Consider the following 23,642-nt stretch of genomic DNA (forward strand, 5'->3'; position numbering starts at 1 on the left):
AATACAGTATATGTTATGATGGTGTGTGAAATAGAGAAAGAAACTGACTAAACGTATCAAAAAAGGATAATCCATTAAACAATAAGTTTTTACTTGTATCTTGGCCAAGAGTACTGGAGATAACCGGAAAAACCACTCCACTAATGAAAGCAATTTTCAAGTCTTGAATGGCATCGGTTTGATACAGAACAAAATGTTGTTGAGAAATTAGAAGTGAATTTTCACAGAACCTTCCAAAACAAGACATGCACTTATTAGAGATAGTGAAATGGTTGAAGAGAAAAAGTGATGTAGCCATCAGTAAGACAGAAGTACCCTAAGTGGGTAGGGATAAGTGCCCTTAGCCAAGCTGTTCCTGTACAGCCACAACACTGGCATCTACCCGGCTATGTAGAAAATTGCCCAGGTATGTCCTGTACACAAAAAACAGGACAAATCTAACCCGGCCAATTACTGCCCCATCAGTCTACTCTCCATCATCAGTAAAGTCATTGAAGGGTCATCAACAGTGCTATCAAGCGGCACTTGCTTAGCAATAACCTGCCCGCTGATGCCCAATTTGGGTTCTGCCAGGGCCACTCAGCTCCTGACATTATTACAGCCTTGGTTCAAACGTGGACAAAAGAGCTGAACCCCCGAGGTGAGGTGAGAGTGGCTGCCCTTGACATCAAGGCCGCATTTGACAGCATGTAGCATCAAGGAACCCTCGCAAAACTGGAGTCAGTGCGAACTGGGGGGGAAACTCTCCACTGCTTGGAGTCTTACCTACCGCAAAAGAAGATGATGATCGTTGTTGGAGGTCAGTCATCTCAGCTCCAGGACATCACTGCAGCAGTTCCTCAGGGTAGTGTCCTTGGCCCAGCCATCTTTAGCTGCTTCACCAATGACCTTCCTTCCATCATAAGGCCAGAAGTGGGGATGTTAGCTGATGATCGCTGATGATTGCACAATGTTCAGCAACATTCACGACTCCTCAGATACTGAAGCAGTCCATGTCCAAATCCAGCAAGACCTGGACAATATTCAGGCTTGGGCTAACAAGTGGCACGTAACATTCGGACTACACAAATGCCAGGTAATGACCATCTTCAACAAGGGAGCATCTAACCATTGTCCCTTGTTGTTCAATGGTATTACCATCGCTGCTCCCCTACTATCAACATCCTGGGGGGTTGATCATTACCATTGATCAGAAACTGAACTAAACTAGCCATATAAATACTGTGGCTACAAAAGCAGGTCAGAGGCTAGGAATCCGGCGATGAGCACTCACCTCCTGACTCCCCAAAGTCTGTCCACCATGTACAAGGCACAAGTCAGGAGTGTTTTGGAATACTCCTAACTTGCTTGGATGAGTGCAGCTCGCACAACACTCAAGAAGCTTGACACCATCCAGGACAAAGCAGCCCGCTTGATTGGCACCACATCCACAAACATTCACTCCCTCTACCACCGATGCACAGTGGCAGCAGTGTGTACCAACTACAAGATGCAGTGCAGGAATTCACCAAGGCTCCTTAGGCAGCACCTTCCAAACTCACAACCACTACCATCTAGAAGGACAAGAGCAGCAGATGCATGGGAACACCACCACCTGGAGGTTCTTCTCCAAGTCACTCACTATCCTGACTTGGAAATATATCGTCATTCCTTCACTGTCGCTGGGTCAAAATCCTGGAACTCCCTGCCTAACAGCACTGCAGGTATACCTACACCACATTGAACCGGAGCGGTTCAAGAAGGCAGCTCACCACCACCTTCTCAAGGGCAACTAGGGATATGCAATAAATGCTGGCCCGGCCAGTGAAGCCCACATCCCGTAAAAATGAATTTTAAAAATGGCCAAGGATTAGATACACCATTAGAGGTCGTCTACAGATAGTGGAAGGCAAGTGGAGGAAGAAATGTGCAAACAAATTAGAGAAATGAATAAAAAGAAAGATAATAATCATGACCAATTTCAGTAATCCTCATCTTCATTGGTCAGAAGTAGGTAAAGTGGATAAGAGAATGGAATTGCTACAATGTGTATAGGGCTCACTACCTACACACTTATCCTATGTCGGTGAAAATTGCCGGTGCTGGGAATGGGGCATGAATCCTGGAATCAGGTCCCGCCTGTCATTTTTAAATGCGAAAATTAGCCCCATAAATATGATAGTCACTAAGAAATCAAATCGGTATCCAGAAGTACCTTTACCCAGTGAGAATGTGGAACTCGCTACCACAGGGAGTGGTTGAGTCCAATGGTATAAATGCATTTAATGGCAAGCGAGATAAATGTTTGAGGGAGAGGGAATGAAGTGTAATGCTGATAAAGTTAGATGAGGAAGAATGGGAGGAGGTTCAAGTGCAGCATAAGTGTAGTGGTTGGGCCAAATATCATGTTTCCATTCTGTATATTCTATCTTAAAAGAAAAAGCACTGTAATGTCGAAAAGCTCATATTCCTAAATGGTACTCCCATGATTGACTATTCACAAGGCTGTTGAAAACATTTTCCTGTGTTTTGAGTCAAGGGAATAGTTGTTTCTGCATCACAAATCACAGAAAAAATCATCCCAAATTATTGCTGGGTCTTTCAGTTCCTCTCACCAGGTTCTAAAAAACACAGTCATTGATGGTAACTATGTAAGATAATTTCTTATGGAGCTCCTATCACTGCCGATCCACAAATGGAACGTGGAAGACGATGAGGGGAGCCCCTGCACATTATAATGATTTATTTTCTTTTGAAGTTCAAACACACTGAAGATATTATTGTCCATCAGCTTTAATTGCATTAGGCATTGAGTTGTTTTGTGACAATGCTGCCAGTCATAAACCACCCTTTACAACAGGTCTCCAACAGTTGATCAATTATGTGTTACAGCACTGCCTACATTCTGCAGTTAGTTCAAAATCGCTGAAGCACCACAGAAATTCCATCACCATCTGTCAAAGTTTATACATTAAAACTATTGAAACCTTTTGTCCTATAACCATCAGAGTACTTCTTTATCTTTATTGATTTCTGAACAAAAGACATTTGTTCTTTTTTTTACAGGCTGATTATCTCTTTTTCATCTAGGAACTTAGAGAGATTGAGATGCCTCATCTAACCTGAGTAATTTTAATGACATTTGAAATAAAAACACAATTCCCGTCTTTGCCAAAATAATGTTAAATTGACTCATTCAGTAAAACTTTGATTTCAATTTATGCTGTAATGAATATTAATACTGCTTCTGTTCCAGATTATATTTTGTGTAATATTGTGGCAACTGTTTTTTTCCAATACCAAATCAACAGCAACAATCTGTTCAGTTTTATTCATCAACAGGACTTCCTGGTTACCTCAAAATAAATCCAGTTTCAACCAAAAGGATGAAGTTAGCTACAGGTGGAGAGGGGCATTATTGGTCACTATATTGTGTTCACCAAGAATAACGTTATAGGCATAGTTATAGATCATTCCCGTCTCTAGCTGTGGTCTATATTCAGCTAACATGGTATGTGCCAGATTTTTTATCAATTAGCACTGAACAGGCAATAAATTGAGTGGATAGACAGGGGAGTGGACCTCTTTTGGCATTGCCTCTGATCCTGCTACATGGAGCTAGGAGGATAAACTGAAATAAGTAAGACCATACCCCTGTACCAACACCGTCAAACATAGACTAAACGATTACTCATCTCATTGTTTGGGGGACCTTATGGGGCTATTCTACTGCCATATTAGCCTACATAACAATTGTAGTTGCATACCAAAAATAATCAATTATAAGTGAAGCATGTTCCAATTTTAACTTTGTGCAAGTGGGTGGGCTTTGAATGGGTTAAAATTGGGCTCTATACGTTCTGCTGCATATAGAACTGGGTGGAGCAGGCAAACTCTTATATAGAGAAGCATAAAATATTATGGATGAGCTAGGCATGTATGAACTACACATAATGCACTTATACTGTCCAATATTACTTTGGCATTAAACATCCACATTGGTTTCAACAGTCTATGGCTAGTATTCTCTTGGCAACACTATCAATGGTTTGTGCTTCGATTATACTCAACCAATGGTCACAAAAAGATACACATATACCAGGGAGTAAAGTTTTAGTTAAAAACGAGTTTTCTTTCTTGAATATGCTGATAAATTCCACAATTGGTTTTATCTCAGTCAAAATGCCAGAAAGCAATCAAATATAGCAGTGAGGTTTGCTGGATCTCTGAGCAGGGACACATTTAAATGGGTAATATTGGTATTTTAACTTTCCAAATCCTGTCATCTATTGTATAAATAGATGAAGAAGTTTATGAACTTGGACCAGGATTTTGCGCTGAAATGCTTTGTGCCTAAATCTGGAACGTTGTATAATGGACAATGAATGTAAACAGATTTCTCATTTGGAACAGGTTCACTGGATTAAATTGGATAAACTCTTTTGACAAAAGAATGATATAGATTGTAAAAGGACTTAATCAGGGATGACAGTCATATGGAAGAATGCACTCTGTAAAAGTATTCAGTATGGCAGCACTGAAATAACACATTTCTGACTTTTTAGTCTCAGTGGGGAACTTGACAAAATACAAGTGCATATTGGAAACTTAGGCAAGCAGTCTTCATGATTTTCTGATACGCCTTGCCGATGGGCAGGGATGAAAAGGATATAGAGGCACTGGTGAAGGTGCAAAAAAGATTCTCAAGAATGATACCAAAACTGCAAAATTATAACTATCAGAAAGATTGAACAAGCTTGCGGCTCTTTCCTCTAGAAAGAGAACGTTGAGGGTGACGCAATAGAGGCAATTAAAATTAGAAAGGGGTTTCATTGGGTAGGTATAGGGGCAGATTTTATGGGCAGACTAGATTAGCCTCCACCCCCACTGACCTAAAAGTTGGTCTGTACCTCACTGACCAGAAATTTGGTAGCCCCACGGCGATATTATGCTGGGGGTATAGCCTTAATAGTCAGAGTGGGACTTCCGCCCACATCAGGGAGGAAGCCCTGCCCTAGAGAGCTGCGGCTGCAGACCAGCCAGAAGACAGTAGTGCCCACTGCTGGGATTAAAAGCAGTTCTAAAGGAAAAGAGAAGGTGGCTCCCGGACTTGAGGTAAGTCTGGGGATTTTTGGGCAGGCCTGACTGAGATACCCTAGTGAAGGTGGGGTGGGGGGGGAGGGAGTAGGGGGGTAAACTAGAGACGCTGCAGGAGGAAAGAAAGAAGAGGAGTATGAGCTTGAGTGAGGGACTGCTCCGGATGGGCACAGGGACCTCGCTAAGGAGGTACTATCCCTTCCCTGTCCGACAGCAGCCCACACAGTCGAAGCTGCCGGGCTGCTCACTTTGCCCTGCCTTCCCCCGCAGACCGAAAAATTACAGTGAAGGTGGATTGGGGCCCTTAAGTGGCAGTTAATTGGCCAGTTAAAGGTCTCCAAAGGCTAAGGCTGGACAGGCTGCCTGGCACCAACCCACCCCCATAATATAGGAGACAGGTCGGGGTGGGAGGGAGGGAGTTGGTTTTATTTTATGAGCACCCCCACCTTCAAATGCGCAGGTCAGGGGAACATTAAATTGCACCCATATCATTGTTTTCATTTGAAGGGTGTCCAATCCTAGGAGTTATCAATATAAGACAGTCACTAATAAATCCAAAAAGTAATTCAGAGAAGACTGCTGGGATTAAAAGCAGTCCCATAGAGGAAGAGATAATGTCTCCCTGACTTGAGGTAAGACTCGGTATTTTGGACAGGCCTGACTGGGAGACCCCAGAGAGGTGGGTGAGGGGAACCATGTGACCATGGTTATAATGTGGAACCTTACACCACATGGAATAGTTGAAGCAAATAGCATAAATTCAGTGAAGAGCAATCTAGATAAGTACATGAGGGAGAAAGAAATAAAAAATTATGCAGAGAGCTGGCACAAACATGATGGGCCAAAAGGCCCCTTGTGCTGTATCCATTCTATGATTCTATATGAGAGGACTAGATTAAGTATGGTGGGAGAGGACTCAAATGTATTACAAACAGCAGTTGGGCTGAGTGGCCTGCTTCTGAGCTGTAAATTCTCTGCAATTTCATGCTAAACCTCTTGCTCAAAGCATGACATTGGAAAATTACTTACCCAGTGTCTTTAGCATACAAAAATATCCCAAGGTGCTGGAGAGAAGCCGTAAGAAATAGACGCCCTCATTTTGGGGTGACCAGACACTTGATTGATTGGTGGATTTTTAAGAAGGCTTTTAATGTGCAGAAAGGGAAATAGAATTGGAGGCTTCAAAAAAAAGGGTGAAAGCTACTGAAGGTGATTGGGCTGAGGACTAGTAAATGTACAGAGGTCTTGCATCAGATCTGATGCAACAGGGAACCACTGTTGGTCTGTTAGAAGAGTATGGCATAAGCACCCTCATTTTGACCCCAAATGAATTTTGAACAAGTTGGCGTTCATGGGATGTTGGGGTCTTCATACATTAGAAAGTGGCAGACATTGACAATTCTAAACATCGACTTAAAGGTAAAAGCAAAAGATTGCGGGTGCTGGAAATCTGAAATAAAAACAGAAAATGCTGGAAAAACTCAGTAGGTCTGGCGGCATCTGTGGGGAGAGAAACAGAGTTAATGGTTTGAGTCTGAATGACTTCTTCAGAGATAATAAGAGGTACTTGGAGATACTAAGGTTGGAGATGTAGACAACATTAAGAACATGATAGGTTGGAGTACTTTAGAAACATTGAACTATTTATACACTGTGAGGCGTAGGTGCCACTGGGAAATCTACACAGTGAGAGACAAAGGGGATATTGTGATTTCGATAGATTGAAATATGTATGAAATGTTGAGATATTTATTCAATGCTGAGATATTTATTCATTGATATTGAAGTCACCAAGAGGTCCACACACCATGGCATTTAATGGATGATCGGTTCCCATACAATATGTAAAAGAAATTGGGGTAGAATTCTGAGTGTTCTCCCTACTTTTTGCTATAGCTTTGGCAGAAAGTTGAGAGAAACCCTGTGGAAATTATAGACTAGTGTGATCTTTATATACTAGAACATGTTGGAAACACTGGGAATAGCAATTCGCTGACTGAGATATCTGGAAGATGTAAGGGATGCTGTGATCATCATCTACCCTAATATGTAAAATTCACTGGGATATTGGTGCACTGGGATGTGTTGGAAGCATTGGGGTAGCTATGCAGTAGGCTATTTAAGTAATACCCCAATCACTATACTAGAATATAGGAGACACTGGAATACACTTTAAGGTATTGGGAATCTAATATACTGGGAGGCATAGGGATTTTATGCATTAAAATGTTTTAAGAGATATTGGGACGTCTGATGCACTTGCAAGTGACAACAAGTCACTTGTATAATTAATTGGGGGAAGGCGACATCTACATCTGGGGGAAGGCAACATCTATTTGGGACATCTGCTCAGGGCTGGAGAGGAACTTGCAGTGAGAGGAGGAGGATCCAGTTGTCGTGGTCCATGTAGGTACCAATGACATAGGTAGAACCAGGAAAGAGGTTCTGCATAGAGAGTATGAGGAGCTAGGTACTAAATTGAAAAGCAGAACCTCAAAGATTATAATGTCTGCATTATTACCTGAGTCGCATGCAAATTGGCATAGGGTCCATAAAATTAGAGAGATGAACACGTGGCTGGTGTGGGAGAAGTGGGTTCTGGTTTGTGGGGCACTGGCACCAGTACTGGGGAAAGTGGGGACTATACCATTGGGATGGTCTACACCTGAATCTGCTGGGACCAGTGTTCTTGCAAATCACATATGTGGGAAAGTAGAAAGGGTTTTAAACTAAATAGTGGGGGCAAGGGATCAAATGTGGAAAGATGTGGTATATCAAAGAGAGGAAAATAGTAACTCAGGAAATGAGGGCCAGAGAATGGCAGGAAGGAACAGAGAAAAAAAACTAAGAATGCACCAAGAGTCAAGACTAGATGACACAAAAATAACAAAAAGACAAAGTTAAAAGCTCTTTATCTGAATGCGCATAGCATTCATAACAAAGTAAACGAACTGATAGTGCAAATTGAAGTAAATAAATATGATATGGTAGCCATTACGGAGATGTGGTTGCAGGATAACAAGGATTGGGTCCTGAATATTGAGGGGTTTATGATCTTCAAGAAGAATAGGAAGCTAGGTAAAGGTTCAGGGATAGCACTGTTAATCAACGATGGCATTTATGCAATAGTTAGAGATGACCTTGGTTCAGGAGATCAGGATGTGGAATCGATTTGACTACAGATGAGGAATAGTAGGGGAATGAAGTCACTAATGGGAGTGATCTACAGGCCCCTAACAGTAACCACAATATAGCACAAAGTATACAAGAAGAAATATTGGGTGCTTGTGATAAAAGGGTGGCAATAATCGTGGGTGACTTTAATCCACATATAAAATGGCAAAATTAGATTGGCAGTAGTAGCCTGGATGAAAAGTTCATAGAACGCTTTTGAGATAGTTTCTTAGAGCAGCATGTTGTGGAACCAACCAGAGAGCAGTTTATATTAGACTTGGTATCGTGTAATGTGGCAGGATTAACTAATGACCTCAGGGTAAAGGCACCTCTAGGTAGCAGTGATCACAATATGATTGAATTTTATATCCAGTATGAAAGGGAGAAGAATGGGTCTAAGACTAGTATTTTAAACTTAAATAAGGGCAACTATGTGGGCATGAAAGCTAAGCTAGCTAAAGTGAACTGGGGTACTACGTTAGGCGACAGACCACTAGAGAAGCAGTGGCAGACATTTGAGGGGATTTTTCAGGATACTCAGAATAAGTATATTCCTATTATAAAGAAAGATTCTAAAGGGAGGACCCACCATCCGTGGTTAACTAAAGAAGTTAGGGAAAGTGTCAAACTAAAGGAAAAAGCATATAACTGCGCAAGGATGAGTGGCAGGTCATATGATTGGTCAGAATATAAAGAACAGCAGAGAATGACTAAAGGTTAATCAGGAGATAGAAATTAGAGTATGAGAGGAAGCTAAGCTAGCTAGAAATGTAAAAACGTATAGCAAGAGTTTCTACAGGTATTTAAACAGGAAAACAGTAGGTAAAGTGAGTGTTGGTCCTCTGGAGAGTGAGAATGGGGAGTTAATAATAGATAATAAGGAAATGGCGGATGAAAGGAACAAATAATTTGCTTTTGTCTTCTCTGTAGAGACTATAAAAAACATTCCAGTAATAGCTATAAATCAGGAGGTGGAGGGGAGAGAGAAACTTGGTGAAATTACAATCACTAGGGAAGAGGTACTGCCCAAACTCATGGAACTGTGGGTTGACAAGTCTTCAGGCCCAGATGGACTTCATGCTAGTGCCTTAAAAGAGGTGACTAATGAGGCAGTTGATGCAATGATGTTAATTTTCCAAAATTTGCTAAACTCTGGGAAGGTTCTATCACACTGGAAAATAGCAAATGTAAGCCTTGTATTCAAGAAGGGGTGGAGGCAGGAAACTATAGGCCAATTAGCTTGATGTCTGTCATGGGAAAGGTGTTAGAGTCGATCATTAAGTAGGTTATCACTGGGCACTTAGAAAAACGCAAGGTAATCAGCAAGAGTTAGCATGGTTTTGTGACTTGGAAATCATGTTTAACCAATTTATTATAGTTCTTTGCGCTGTGGATAAAGGGGAGCCTGTAGATGTACTGTACTTGGATTTCCAGAAAGCATTTTATAAGGTTCCACATCAAAGCTTAATGTGGAAAATAAAAGCTCATGGCGTAGGGGGTAAGATATTAGCTTGGATAGAAGATTGGCTGGCTGGCAGAAAACAACAGAGTATGCATAAATGGGTCATTGACTGATTGGCTGGATGTGACTAGTGGGGTCCCATAGGGGTCTGTGCTGGGGACTCAACATTTTACAATTGATATCAATGACTTAGATGAGGGGAGCAAAGGCATGGTAGCTAAATTTGCAGATGACACAAAGATAGGTAGGAAAGAATGCTGTGAAGAGGACATAAAGAGTTTGCGGATGGATAGAGATAAGTTGCTTGAATGGGCAAAAATCTGGCAGGTGGAGTATAATGTGGGAAAATGTGAAGTTGTTCACTTTGGCAGGAAGAGTAAAAAAGAAGAGTATTACTTTAATGGGGAATGATTGCAGAATTCTGAGGTGCAGAGGAATCTAAGTGTTCTGGTGCATGAGTCACAAAAGGTTAGTATGGAGGTACAGCATGTAGTCAAGAAGGCTAATGGAATGCTATCCTTTACTACGAGAGGAAATGAGCATGAAAGTAAGGATGTCATGCTTCAGTTACACAAGGCATTAGTGAGACTGCATCTCAAATACTGTGTGCAGTTTTGGTCTCCTTATTTAAGGAAAGATGTAAATTCATTGGAGGCAGTTCAGAGGAGGTTTACTAGATTGATACCTGGATTGAGTGGGTTGTCTTATGAGGCTAGGTTGGGTAAGCTGGGCTTGTTTCCACTGGAGCTTAGAAGTTTGAGGGGTGACTTAATTGAAGTATATAAGATCCTGAATGGTCTTGACAAGGTGGATGTGGAAAGGATGTTTCCTCTTGTGGGTGAGTCCAGGACTAGGGGCCACTGTTTTAAAATTAGGGGTCGCCCTTATAGGACAGAGATGAGGAGAAATTTTTTCCCTCAGAGGGTTGTATGACTTTGGAACTCTCTGTCTCAAAAGGCAGTGGAAGTGAGGTCATTGAACATTTTAAAGGCAGAGGTAGATAGATTCTTGTTAAGCAAGGGAATCAAATGTTATTGGGGGTAGATGGGAATGCGGAATTCAAAACACAAGCAGATCAGCCATGATCTTATTAAATGACGGAACAGGCTTGTGGGGTTGAATGGCCCACTTCTGCTCCTATTTCGTTAGTTCATATGTAGCGAACAGTGTGCAGTATCTTTATCATCTGACCTTTATTTGCAAAGGAACAAATGGGGAAGGGCACCATTGTTATAATAGAAGCCTACAGATGAGTCTGGCTTTGCTAACTCAATAATGTACCCATTAATATATCATATTGTGGCAAATAACCTATGGAGATAAAAAAAAAGTCAAAATATTTAAAAGATAAGGCACAAGAGAAAACTTAACAGAACTTCAGCCATTTACCAGTGTGTCCTGAAAGCAGTTTATGATGATACAAATCCTACAATTTTCTAATTGTATTTGAAAGCTGAAGCCCACGCTAAGTAATATGATGGTTACAAGCTGTTCGAAAAAGCTTTCAAAGATAATGAACTTTAATACGACATCATTGCTGGGAATGAGTGGTACAGTATGCTTTCCCCTCTTGGATTTGCAGTATCTTGCACAAATTGATGGGATGAAAGTTTTCTCTCTTTTCCCTATCTGAAGACTTCAAATAAACTAGCCAAAGAAGAGCCATTCGAAGGCTGGTGTGAGGACAAAAATTAAATTGATGCAATAGGACCTGCTGTACATTGCAAATTAAAACACAGCAACCTGTAAATAACGGGTGTCAATGCCAGCCCTCCGTTGTCCAAACTCCATCTCAGCTTATCCAAATCACTGCTGCTCAGACCCTGTCCTGCACCGAATCCCGCTTTTGTCCTTTCTACATTGGCTCCTGGTCCCCTAATGCTTCCAATTTAAATTCCTCATTCTCATTCCACACCCCTCCCAGTTCCATAACCACTTGCAACTCCACAACCTCTCTCAAATAACTGTTTCTCTTACTCTTGCCTCTTGTGTAACCCCCTCCCTTTGTTCCATAGTGGCAGCCGTGCCTTCAGCTGCCTAAACGCTGATCTGAATCTCCTTTCCAAACCCTTTCATCTCTCCGCATCCTTACGCTCCTTTAGGACTCTCTTTAAAACCCACATCTTTGACAAAGGTTTTTTTCATCCTCCCTAACATCTTCCTCTTTGGTCCAGTGATGATTTTTGTTTGGTTTCACCTCTGCTGGTTCTTTTTGGACATTTTACTAAGCTAAAGCTGCTATAAAAATGCAAGTTGTTGTTGTGCCCTTGAAGGTTTAATATCAGCAGCCTGCACGAGGGAGAACTGCTCTACATCAAGCTTTGCATACAGCCTGAAAGAGGCTGATGCTGACTTAAGGGTGTTTTAAATCGAAAAAAGGTGTTCCATTGCCCAGCTCTGACATGCCTCACCTTGAGAAGGCCCGAATACAAACTAAAATAAACCATAATGGGTTATTCAGGAATAAGATGTTTTGTTTCCTTGGGGAGAGGGAAAAATTAAATGGGTAGAGGAAAACTGATCACAATGTAACATGATATTGTCAACATCTCATGGTGCTGTATCTATGTAAAGAAATGTAAAAGGTCTTGCCAAACAACTTTGCAAGAGCACAGTTCATCTTTAAAATGCAAAATTCTAAATGAACAGTTACACTCGGACCCTAATGCTCAGCTGCTGGTACACAGCAATGCCTTGACAACTATAAAAATGGCAGTAATATGAACATTGGGTAACACCATGAACAATACTCTGTACAAGTGTGGGTTTGAACATTATTCCAGTCAGCACGCCTGTTTTTCATCTACTTTAAAGTTTTCCACCAAATGGATGTGGACAGTAATACTGACGTATCACTTGTGGCCTTATAAACAACAATTAACAGTTGTGCCACGGACAGAATGTATCTGCTCTCTTACTGACCATAATCAGCATGTTTTGTATGGAAAGAGGTGTGCCCTTACTTATCCTGGGACTATATACTCCAATTAATTAATTCCAATTACACAAATCAGCAGCATGTTTTTTTGAGTTTATAATAAAGAAAGTTATTTATTCTTACACACGTACCCCAAATTAACACAATGTCACACACCCGGTCTCTCTCGCGCATGCACACACACACACAACTATTTGACATAGAAGATAAAAATAGTGCACTTTTACAGACTACATTTAATTCAGTCTCTGATTTGTGATTTCAGGTTTCCCACGTGGCAGGCCTCTAGTTTCTTGAATGCATTTGATGGTTTAAAGTTGAAATGAGGGCCTTGTAAAATGAAGACCAGGATTTTCGGCTCGGCGAGCGGGGACGGGGCCCACTCGCCGAGGCATAAAATGACGCAGGCTGCGTGCCCGCCGAACTGTCAAAGGCCTATTAAGGTCATTTGAAAACTAATTAAACTAATAAACTGAGCTGCCCGTCCAACCTTAAGGTTGGCGGGGGGCAGGTGAAGAGCCCAGGTGGCCTTTGCATTTTTCATGGAACCTCATCCACGGGCGGGATGAGGTTACATGATGTGTTTATAAATTGAGTAAAAATTTTTATAAAAATTCATTGACATGTCCCAGCTCATGTGACACAGTCACATGAGGGGACATGTCTTAAAAATTTTTTGTTTCTTTATTTAGATTTTTAAAACTTAAACTAATCTCCCTGAGGCACCTCTGCATCTCAGGGAGATTTCTGCGCTCTTTCGCGTGCATGCACAACTCAGGGAATCCACCCCCTCCGCCCGCACTGGGAATGCTCAGCGCTTCCGGGCGCATGTCACGCTGGGCGCACCTTAATTGGCACACCCACGTAAAATGGCGGCACGGACCCAATCGGGGGCGCCGATCAGGTCTGCGCCCACCTCTGCACGCCCCTACGCAACCCACCCGATGGGAGGAAAATTCTCCCCAAAGGATTCAAAGCAGGTTGTGAGGTTTCTTGTCGTCAAAATCTAGGAGGTTAGCTTTCAGTTGAACTTTGAAACTGGAACAGGTTAAGTACTTTTGCTGACTGATTGACTTGAAGCTAGTTTCAGAGTCTGGTTCTCAGACTGGCCAGAGACTGATGGCACAGCCTTTCTCTTCAGCTGTGGCCTTGGCGGTATTCTTCTGTACATTTCCCAGGTGTCTTGAGACAACAAAGGATCTCAGAATCAGAAGCCAGTTTTGGTCACATGGTCAATGGCTATTGTCCACCTAGAATGGCTTAAAGCTAATTTACCTCACCACTTCCACATGCCAGGTGCCATATTTAAATTGCAGCCGTGCGCACATCTCTCAGTGCTTCCAGCCCAGGACTGCTGTACAGAAGACATGGCCCCAAAAGGCAAGAAAACTTCAGCCCCCTGATTCAGTGACACATCCCTGGAGGCCTTCTGCACACCGTTGGAGCTCACCACGATGTCCTCTACCCCCGCTCTGGCTGCAGGAGGCCCATCAGTGTCACCACTCCGGCTTAGGAGATGGTGGCAGTGGTGGTCAGTGTGAAAGCTGTAGAGAAGAGGTTCATCATCCAGTGCAGAAAGAGAATGAATAACCTCATATGTGCCATCAGGGTAAGGCAACCATCTCATCACTCTAAACTCACACACTCACACGGCTACCACACATTCACTGGCATCTCACTCAGTGCCAGCTCAAGGGACATCACCACCCGATCTCTCACACACACCCTCACATCTCCTTCTGGCCTCATCTCCTCTGGAGACTGCCTTCTTAGTCCTCACTCTCTTAAGGCCACTTGCACAGATCAACATATGTCCCCCACACACCCTGTGATATCACCCTTCCCAAGTAATGCCCTGGCCCTGCAGCCTTTTCCCATGCCTGAGGCCGCTTCTCCCCCTTCCCCAAGCAAGCCCTAGCCCTGCAGCTGTTGAAAAGCCACCCCTGCCAAATGGCTGGTCTCGTAAGTAGAGACCGGCCTGTGAGACCCCCCTAAAAGTGATGTGGTGCTGCCTGTGAAGCCTGACACTGATGACTGTGAGTCCTGCCCGAAGCAAGGTCGGCAAACAAACCTCGAAGTCCCGAGTGAAGTGCAGCTCGCCGAGTGCACGTGGTGTGTGTTCAGTTGTGAAACATGTTGGCGTGCTCGGATGATCCAGCGTGGGAGGGGATGATTCCGGCGAGCAGACGTGATATGATATGCAGATGTATTAAAATGAAATTCCCGAAGTGCAGCGGTGGGATACGCGGCCCACCATTGATGGGCAGAGTGGACAATTGCCAACTGGTTTCACAACGGTGACTTTTGGCCTTCCCGCCATATTGTCCACTCATACCTGCCCGACGCCAGTGGGCACGGAAAATGTGAGTCTAGGACTCTATTAACTCTGTGTTTTGAGTAAGATTTGAACAATGGCAGGTGCAAATTCCACGGATAACATCCATCTGGGTATGTCCTTTCCAGGGGGAGGCCCCCACCTATGGTTATTCAATTCAGAACTTTTCAGAAGCTTGATAGCCTGTGTTCAATAAGCAAAGGTCACCTGACCCCTTGATGGCCATCTGAACAGTACATTCATGTCCATTTTAGATAAATAAAAGGCAGTTCCTAAAGATTCCATACGAGCTCCATCCACGTGTAAAGTTATGAATATGACTTGCCTTTCCTGGGCATGACACTTGTATATTGAATTGAAATAAGCTACAGATGTGACATATAGAATTTGAGATTGCTAAAACCCAATCATGTGGTGGAGTTAAAATTCTTGCACACATTTACATCTAAATCCAGTGATACTCCAAAAATGAGTGAGTTAACTACAGGAGAGTTGATGTGCTCCAAGGTGCCAGTACTGTTGGTATTCAAAGCATCGTAACCAGGCTTGACCCAGCTGTTATTGGGAGTGAAGAGAAATGCGATGCAAAGTTAATGGAATAATAAGGTTCACTAAATGCTTTAAGGTGTTTGAAGCTTGCATTGTTAGGACAGAGCAATAAACTGTAATGCTTTCAGGCTGTTAATAGTCCTGTCTTTACACTGCAAGTCCTGGTGGATCGTAATCTTTCTGAGTAATTTGAAAGAAAAACTCTTGGACAGCTAGTACAGATTGTAGGAACAAAAGTGAAAAGTAAAACCAACACTGTGGGATAACGCCTGGATGACAGGAAGGAGAAGAGTACAGTTTAGGGGTTAGTAACCAGGGGCTGGATTTTTGCAAAGTCAGGAAGATTCAACAGACCTTTAAACGTGATGGAAGCACAAGTCTCATCCCCATTTCCGACAGATCCGATTTTTGCCGGTCGGGGAAAGGGGACTGGTTGCGATTCACACAGGAGGGAAACCTTAACTCAGCAGAGCCATTTCAACTTAGTGCTGAGTTCAAACAGACCCCTTTTTGGCTCTTGCAAGGTCTTGAGCCTGCAGTATGGTAGTCATGAATTAATGGAGGAGACATAAACACCCTTGATGGGTGATAAGGCCTGTATAAATGCTATGATCTGAAGTTTTTTAAATGCCCTGTTTTAACTTTAAAACAATAGGCTGCAGCTTCAGTGAGTGTTTAAAAAATAACTATGCTTTGATTGACAGGCATTGGTTAGAAAAAAAGAGTAGCATCTGGTTGCACAATTTCAATAGAGTTCTTTGTTGATGTTTCCCCAAGGGCTATCATTTGCTATCATAAATGCTTGGCTGTGTTTCAAAAGCTACGATTATTTCAGTAGGGCGTTCTGAGTTCGCAGTTTTATTGATGTTTTAAGGAATCTATTGAAGGATTAGCTGCCTTTGATGTGGGTCTAAATAAAGGTTTGTTTGTTTTTATAACAGATTAGCCACTTGCGGAGATCTAAAAGCATTGAATGAATTCTATGAATGAGAGTTGTTATCCCTATCAAGTGTGTAGGAGTGAGAGCTATATTACATTGTCAGAAGTTTATTTCCTTTCATCTCCATATCGCTCCTGCAATTTGCCCATTGTGGATACTGTGTGAGTGGCTTTGGAGTTGACATAAAGGGTATGAGGGGCATTGGAGGTGGGTGGGGATATCAGTTGACATTGATTTGGCATTGGGGGCATGGGGGGCTATGGGAGGGGTGTCGGTGGGGGTGACCGGATGTGAGGGGTGAGTGCTCAAGGTCTTAACAGCTTGTAAAACAACTGTGATAATGTCTCAGAGAAACAAGTTGGCTTTTTAACCAGCCCACCCCAGTGCTCATCTGCCCCCATGGCAGCCTGTGCTCTGATTCTGGGGTCAGCAGGCCCAAATCTATCCCACACATAGCCCCCAACCCCCACCGCCCACCTCCCTGTATAGGAATCAGAATTATCAATCCTACAACGCCACAGCTAAGGGAGGTTTACATTCTATTTAACTTTCTGCAGTTTCCTTCCTTCCTTCCTACCTCCAGTTTTTTTTTAACAGTTGAACCATCTTCATGTCTGTCTGGAAGCCAAAGACCGAAGGGCACATAAACTGCCGAAATTCAATATGGTTTTGTGAAGAGGTCAATAAAGTAAAAAAAGGAAACTAAGACTAAGCTTCAAATATAATTTACAACATCCATAGCTTTGTGACACCCAAAGACAGTACATGCCTTAGGTTAGTAGTAACGTTTAAACACTGTTAATAGGCTTGGAACTACGCATTCGAGTGACATACCCCCGCACCCGACCCCACCCCCAATTAAGAATTCCTTTCAACTTTACAATGTTAACATGGAGCACCGCTGCGCTTGAGATGCATTGTCGAGGGTGTCTTGCAATTTTAAGGGCCACAGGACTGTGTTTTATCTTTTAAAGATAAAGGCACACCGTGATCTTGTTACAACAATTTTGGCTTTCAGACCAGATGTTCCTGTCAACTAAAAATACCGACTATTTCCTTGAGTGATCCAGCAGTCACCAGTGTTTGAAACATGAAAAATAAATTCTCCTACATAAAAAGTTGGAAGTTGAATGATTACGTCACGACCATTTTAGGGTTACAGTAGGATAAGGATTGTTTTTTTTTAATATGAAGAAAGGATATCCAGCTCAAAGTAAACTTGGGAACAATTAATGGTTTAGGCTTTGAAGAAAATAAAAACCTGTGGTGAACCTGGGAAATTGGATGTGCGTTTCTCATAGTTGCATTGGTTTTATTGGCAAACCTGCTTTTTATCAAAAGTACAACTTAAAGTAAGAATTACTTTCCACAAGTGGCTGAGGCCCTTTCAAGCATCATTTGCAGGTTAATTAAAAAAAGTAATTATGCAACTTAGTGAAGTTGTTGGCCAGTTCAACTGTAGAAAAACTTGTCCCCGTATTGTAAAACTTAAAAATTTTGGTGATGCAAAGATTTTATGATAGATAAGATTCTTAAAATGTTTGTTTCTAAACATAGGAACAATTTATAACCCAAATCTCAGTCATAAGAACATCAGAAATCGGAGCAAGGGTGGGCCATTCAGCCCCTTGATTCTGTGCATAAACACATACACAAGGGGCAGAAATTTTCATTCGGTGGGTGGGCGTGCGCCTGACCTGCTTGAACGTGAAATGACGTGCGTTGATGTCGGCCAAGTGTGCCGACATCCACGCGCAGTCGCACGATAGTTCGGTTGTGGGTGCACATCAGAGCCGGCGGCACACCCGCCGACAATTAAAAAGCCTGTTAAGGCCATTAAGTAATGAATTAAATTAAAATTTTTGCTGGGCAGGCGAAAAGGCCAAACGGCCTTTGCATTTGTTTTGGAAACCTCATCTACGGGCGGGATGAGGTTCCCAAAAGCAAATAAAAATAAAATAAAAACTTTAATTTTTCATTAATAACATGTCCCTGCTCATGGGACACAGTCACACGAGGGGACATGTTTCATTACATTTTTTTTTCATATCTCTCCATCTTCAGATTATGAAGCACTCACTCGCATGCATGCGCAAAGTTCGTGTTTGGCCCGCTCACCCTCCCCTGCCCCCACCCCCCGCACGGGCATCGCTCAGCACTGCTGCTTGCGTTTCAATGCTGGGCGGGCCTTAATTGGCCCGCCCAGCGTGCAATCGCGGTCCGGTGCCGATCGCGGGTGGCAGTCGGCTTCCCGCCCACCACCGTCGAGCACCCCCGCCAAGGGCAAAATTCTGCCCAATATCTTTCTGCCGGTTTCAAATGCTTTCAATTGCGGGCCCTATTGATAAAAACAGTGAGCAATTTTAATAAACAGAAGCATCTGGTTTTAAAGCCGAGCTGACGGTAACAGAGTTGACATATACCTCACCTCTCCGGGAAATGAAAGCATTGGAGGTTCATGCTGATAGTTACGTTACAATACACTGGGGGGGGTGGGGAGGGGAGGGGGAGATTTCCTCTGTCTGCTTTGTGCAACAAAATAGTAAACCCGATCATGAAGAATGTGCTTAGTTGCACACAATGCACAGAGGAAATCTCCCATTGTTGGAGCAGTGCAGACAGAACTTTGATCTGTGTCGGGGTCTCATGTTACCTGATCATGCGGTGAGGGGCTGGTGGGGAGGGGGGGTGGTGTTGAAACAGACACTGATAACCAAGAATAGAAAATGTACCTCAGCTGATTTATCTTGTGTTGATGTATCAAAATGTGTAAAAAAATATGTAGTAGTTAATTTTATTGTGAAGGAACACTCTTGTGGGGCTAGGTTTCCATCTATGCTGAGCTTAGTTGTGACACTACTGTGTCCAAAATCTATTTTCTTCAGTGAGCTTCATTTAAATATTGATTGTGGCATCCCAGCACCATTTGTGTACCAACTTAAAGCTTACGTCTTAAAGGTTGGAGGAAGTGAATCTGCAGCAGTTTAGTGTCATGCAACCATTTTGTGTCTTTAACAATTTAGATCGCTGCAATGCACAGGACTGGTGGTTCTTCAAGACACCAAGCTCCCATCATTTACAGGTACTTCAATTAAGGCTTTATTTGCTGAGGAGGACTTGTTATTTTTTTCCCTTATGGAAGGAGGGGCCTGTAAAATGCTTCATCTGGGCACAGTGAAAGCAGGTGTCCTTAGTAGTTGATTAACTCTTCATCAACTCCACTCAGCTACCCAATGCTAGACGAAGTTCACCAAACTCGTCAAGTCAGTCCAGGCCACAGGAGACAGTCATAAATTGTAACAATACAAAAACATGTTTTCCATTTTCCATTTCCAACCACCACTGCTTTGAACATCATCTACAACTTACCAGAGTCATGCGTGGATTTACCAAATGTGAATCACATTCCTACCTTCCCTTGCGTATACTCCTTTATTCACAATTTACATGTAGGGAAGCTGGAAAAGCTGCACATGACAGAGACTTTCTTCTCTGCACCTTTAGTACCCTGCCAAGAAATGCATTGACAGCTAGGTTGCATTCCATGTGACGGTAGGTAGAACATCTTCAAACCCTCTACTTACTTCTTACAGGGGGAAGATGCTGCACAGCCAAAAACAATGGAGTGCTGCCTCATTCCCTCAAGATTTGCTATAGAACCTAGAACCTCCTTTTATTGAGGGAATATGGAGAAGAGGGAAGTTACAATTAAATTCATTGATTAAAAACATTTTAATGAAAGCACATTTGCTTTAAATCAAGGTAGCCACTTAGATGTGAACCAATTTGAAAACAAATTTGTTATCAATGATGCACAAAACAGAGAATGATTTTCGACAAGGTGGAGGAATTCCTTCAGGAATAGTTTTAAAATGGGAGCCTTGGTCGTTGTGGAGGAGGATCCATTTATTCATCTCTGCTCAAAGGCAGGTCATTGGCTCAGAGTCTGCTGATGCATCATCTTGAGATGTTTTCATGGCAATTTTTGTCAGCGGTGGTTTACCATTGCCTTCCGCTCTCAGGGGCAGGTTTAAGAGGCAGGACCCAAGTCTACTTCAGCCAGAACGAGAATCAAACCTGCGCTGTTTGCATTAAACTGAGCCACATGCCAACCATCTAGCCAACTGAGCTAACCGCCCCCCAGAGCAGGGTAATATGCCAACAAGTTAATGATACGTTTGCTAGGGGTAACTTGACAGTGGCAGAACTGATTCAGCACATCGTACAGATCCTTTTCGAGTGAAGCTGGAACAGAAGGGCTAAGTGCAGCAAGGTGCTGTGACATATTGTCTTCTTTGGTGCCACCGGAATCTGTAGCTGGTTCTTCGGATGCGCTTGCAGAAACCAGCCCAGTCCAAGTGGAGTGGATGGTGGTCCTGTGAAGAGGCTGCCTTGCAATCCTCTATATTGGTACAATTATTGCAGCAACAGTTTGAAAGCTGGGCCAGGGAACTGAGGCTCAGGGAGGCCCCAGTGCCATGTGTAATTCAGCCCAGGAGCCCACTCTGCACATTTTATGAAGCCAATCTCAAGATTCCAACCAGTAGAAAATCTATTGTTTTCATTCAGGTTAACAAAACTGAAGTTATGGTCCTGTCTGATAAAACTTTGCTTTGATGAATCCAAGAGTATTGGCAATGTGTCCTGTCTCTCAAGCACAATCTGTCCTCAGATTCCATGGTTTAAAGCTATTACTTTTGTTATTGTTAATCCTACAAGTACCATGTTCTAAGGGATATTTCTACCCTGAAAAAAAGATAAAAAGTTCCTTAATATTCCAGATCATTTTAGTAAATTCTATAAATAATCCATTCTCACAGCTCTCTTAAACAAAACAAGGAACCTGTTCGTAATGATTTGCGAGTGCCTTTACAATTCAGTCTTACTGTATGGCCAATTGAAGTGTGGTACTAACAAGTTGTAAATCTACATTAAGCACTGGCAAGAAGTACTTTATTGTGGCTTGTGAAGGTCTTCTCAAACAACAGAACGAAGCACAAGCACACTAGTAAACCAGGCTGTTTTAAATCAGGGCAGCCACTTCGACATGAGCAAAAGTAACGGTTGAAAAATAGCAACAAATCTGTTGGTGTCTTTCACTTAATTTATATTTTAAAAAATGTGAATTGTGTGCTCAGTTTGGACAACAATGTGCCTTAGCCTCAATCTCAGAAGAGTAATCCAAATGCAACAGGCCATTTTTCCACCTATTTCCCTGTAGTCTTTCTGAGTAAGATTGCCAAATTAGTATCTGCTGTGTGTTGTGGGGTTGTATCCCCGAGATTAAGACAGGTTCAGCTCATTGCACATAGGATCCTTATAGCCTGCGATGAGCAACAGTCTGAGCTGGGTCAAAACCCCAAGTCCCAAGGGTAAATGATAAAGAATGATCAGCTATCATTTTGCCAGAAAGACTTTATTGTCCTTAAGAGAGAGCAGAATTTTAGTTTTTGGTGGCTACTCTCTTAGGAATGCAGCAGTTTTTTTTATAGGAAGTACTGCAACTGTTTAGCGCAGAAGCCATCAAGTCACTGGCGTGTAATCTCCAGTTCTATCAAATGGTTGTGAAAAAGATCCATCTGCACCATGAAACAAATGAAAGATTTTAGCATTCCTGTGACATTACTGTTAAGGTCACTGCTACAGGTGTTCAAGGCTTTATCAACAAACTGGCACGATGGTATTACTCATGTTGTAATGATATACCTCTTGTGTAGGATGTAAAATGATACCTGGGTCTTCTGCTTTTCACCAAAACAGCAATGAATTCTCTATGGTCAATAATCGCACACATTGAATAACATTGTGCAATTAGAACTTAATTCCAGATCACAGAATTATACTGTTGTATTGACACAACCATACCCATAATAACATTTTGGCATTTACCAAAGATTAACCTACCAGCACCTTGCTCCAGGCACCCTAAAACTGCACAGATGTCATATAATTCAAATCTGTTCTCAGCAGCAGTGTAGGTAGTCAACATTATCCATGTTTGCAGTGGAATAAAAGGAAAAAAAAGATTTGCATATATATATAGTGCCGTTCATGACGTTGGGACAATTCAAAGCATTTTACAGTCAATGACATACTTTTGAAGTGTAGTCACTGTTGTAAAATACAGGAAAAGTGACAGCCACTTTGCGCATAGCAAGCTCTTACAAACAGCAATGTGATAATAACCATGCAATTTGGTTTCATGATGTTGATTGAGGGATAAGTATTGGCTTGGACATTAGGGGTAACTCCTCCACTCTTCTTTGAAATGGTACCATGGGATCTTTTACATCCACATGCAAGGGCAGATGGGGCCTTGGTTTAACATCTCATCCAGAAGGCGACATTTTTAACAGTGGTTTTGCGCTCAAGCCTCTGATTTGAGATTTTACAACCTTCTGACTCAGAGCTACCAATTGACCCACGGCTGACACAGCATGGAGGATCCGTCATCATTTTTGTTGTATTTGAGAAATTGAAAAGATTACAAAATAAACAGTCAGCTTTAAATTGTGCATGTTTATTTGCCTAATTGTTTTTTTTTGGAATTGCTTAGATTTTGTGATTCGGTCACAATTTCCTCACTAGCTTCTAATGTAGTTTCTAATTTGATCGCATTCCACACTGAAATCACGGCCAGCTACAGTTGTAATGTTTGTAAACATTATGGCCAGGATTTTTCAGTCAGGGTGCAGGGACACGCCTGCGCGTAAAATGACGCGCGATGACATCGGGCATGCGTCCCGACGTCATCGCGTGTCAGTTCGGTATTTCGTTCAGCAGGCGCGCGCCAGAGTGGGCTGTGCGCCCACCGGTAATTGAAGGGCCTATTAAGGCCATTAGCAAAGTAATAAATGTCATGTTTACACTGGCAAAAAGGACAAGCGGCCTTCACATTTTTTAGGAAACCTCATCTACGAGCGGGATGAGGTTTCCGAAAGCTTTTACTACTTAAATAAAAAGTTTATATGAAAAATAAAGACATGCCCCATCTCATGTGACACAGTCACATGAGGGGACATGTCTCATCAAATTTTTAATGTCCGTAAAGTTTTTTTTAAAAAAAACCGCTTCAATCTTGCGCATATGAGAAAGGGCACTGGCCCCGCCTCTCCCTCCTCTCTCCTCCCCCTCCCCCCTCCCCGCCCCCTGCACAGATAGTGCTGAG

At 42.5% G+C, this 23,642-nt stretch overlaps 1 protein-coding gene across 2 annotated transcripts in view; it reads left to right on the forward strand.

Annotated features, from left to right (window-relative positions):
• The window catches only part of LOC144667945 (tumor necrosis factor receptor superfamily member 16-like), a 174,364-nt gene that overhangs the window by 109,033 nt on the left and 41,689 nt on the right, over positions 1-23,642 (forward strand). The window lies entirely within an intron of this gene.

This window comes from Cetorhinus maximus, chromosome 25 (assembly GCF_964194155.1).
Source record: "Cetorhinus maximus chromosome 25, sCetMax3.hap1.1, whole genome shotgun sequence".
In the NCBI taxonomy this organism is placed as follows: domain Eukaryota; kingdom Metazoa; phylum Chordata; class Chondrichthyes; order Lamniformes; family Cetorhinidae; genus Cetorhinus; species Cetorhinus maximus.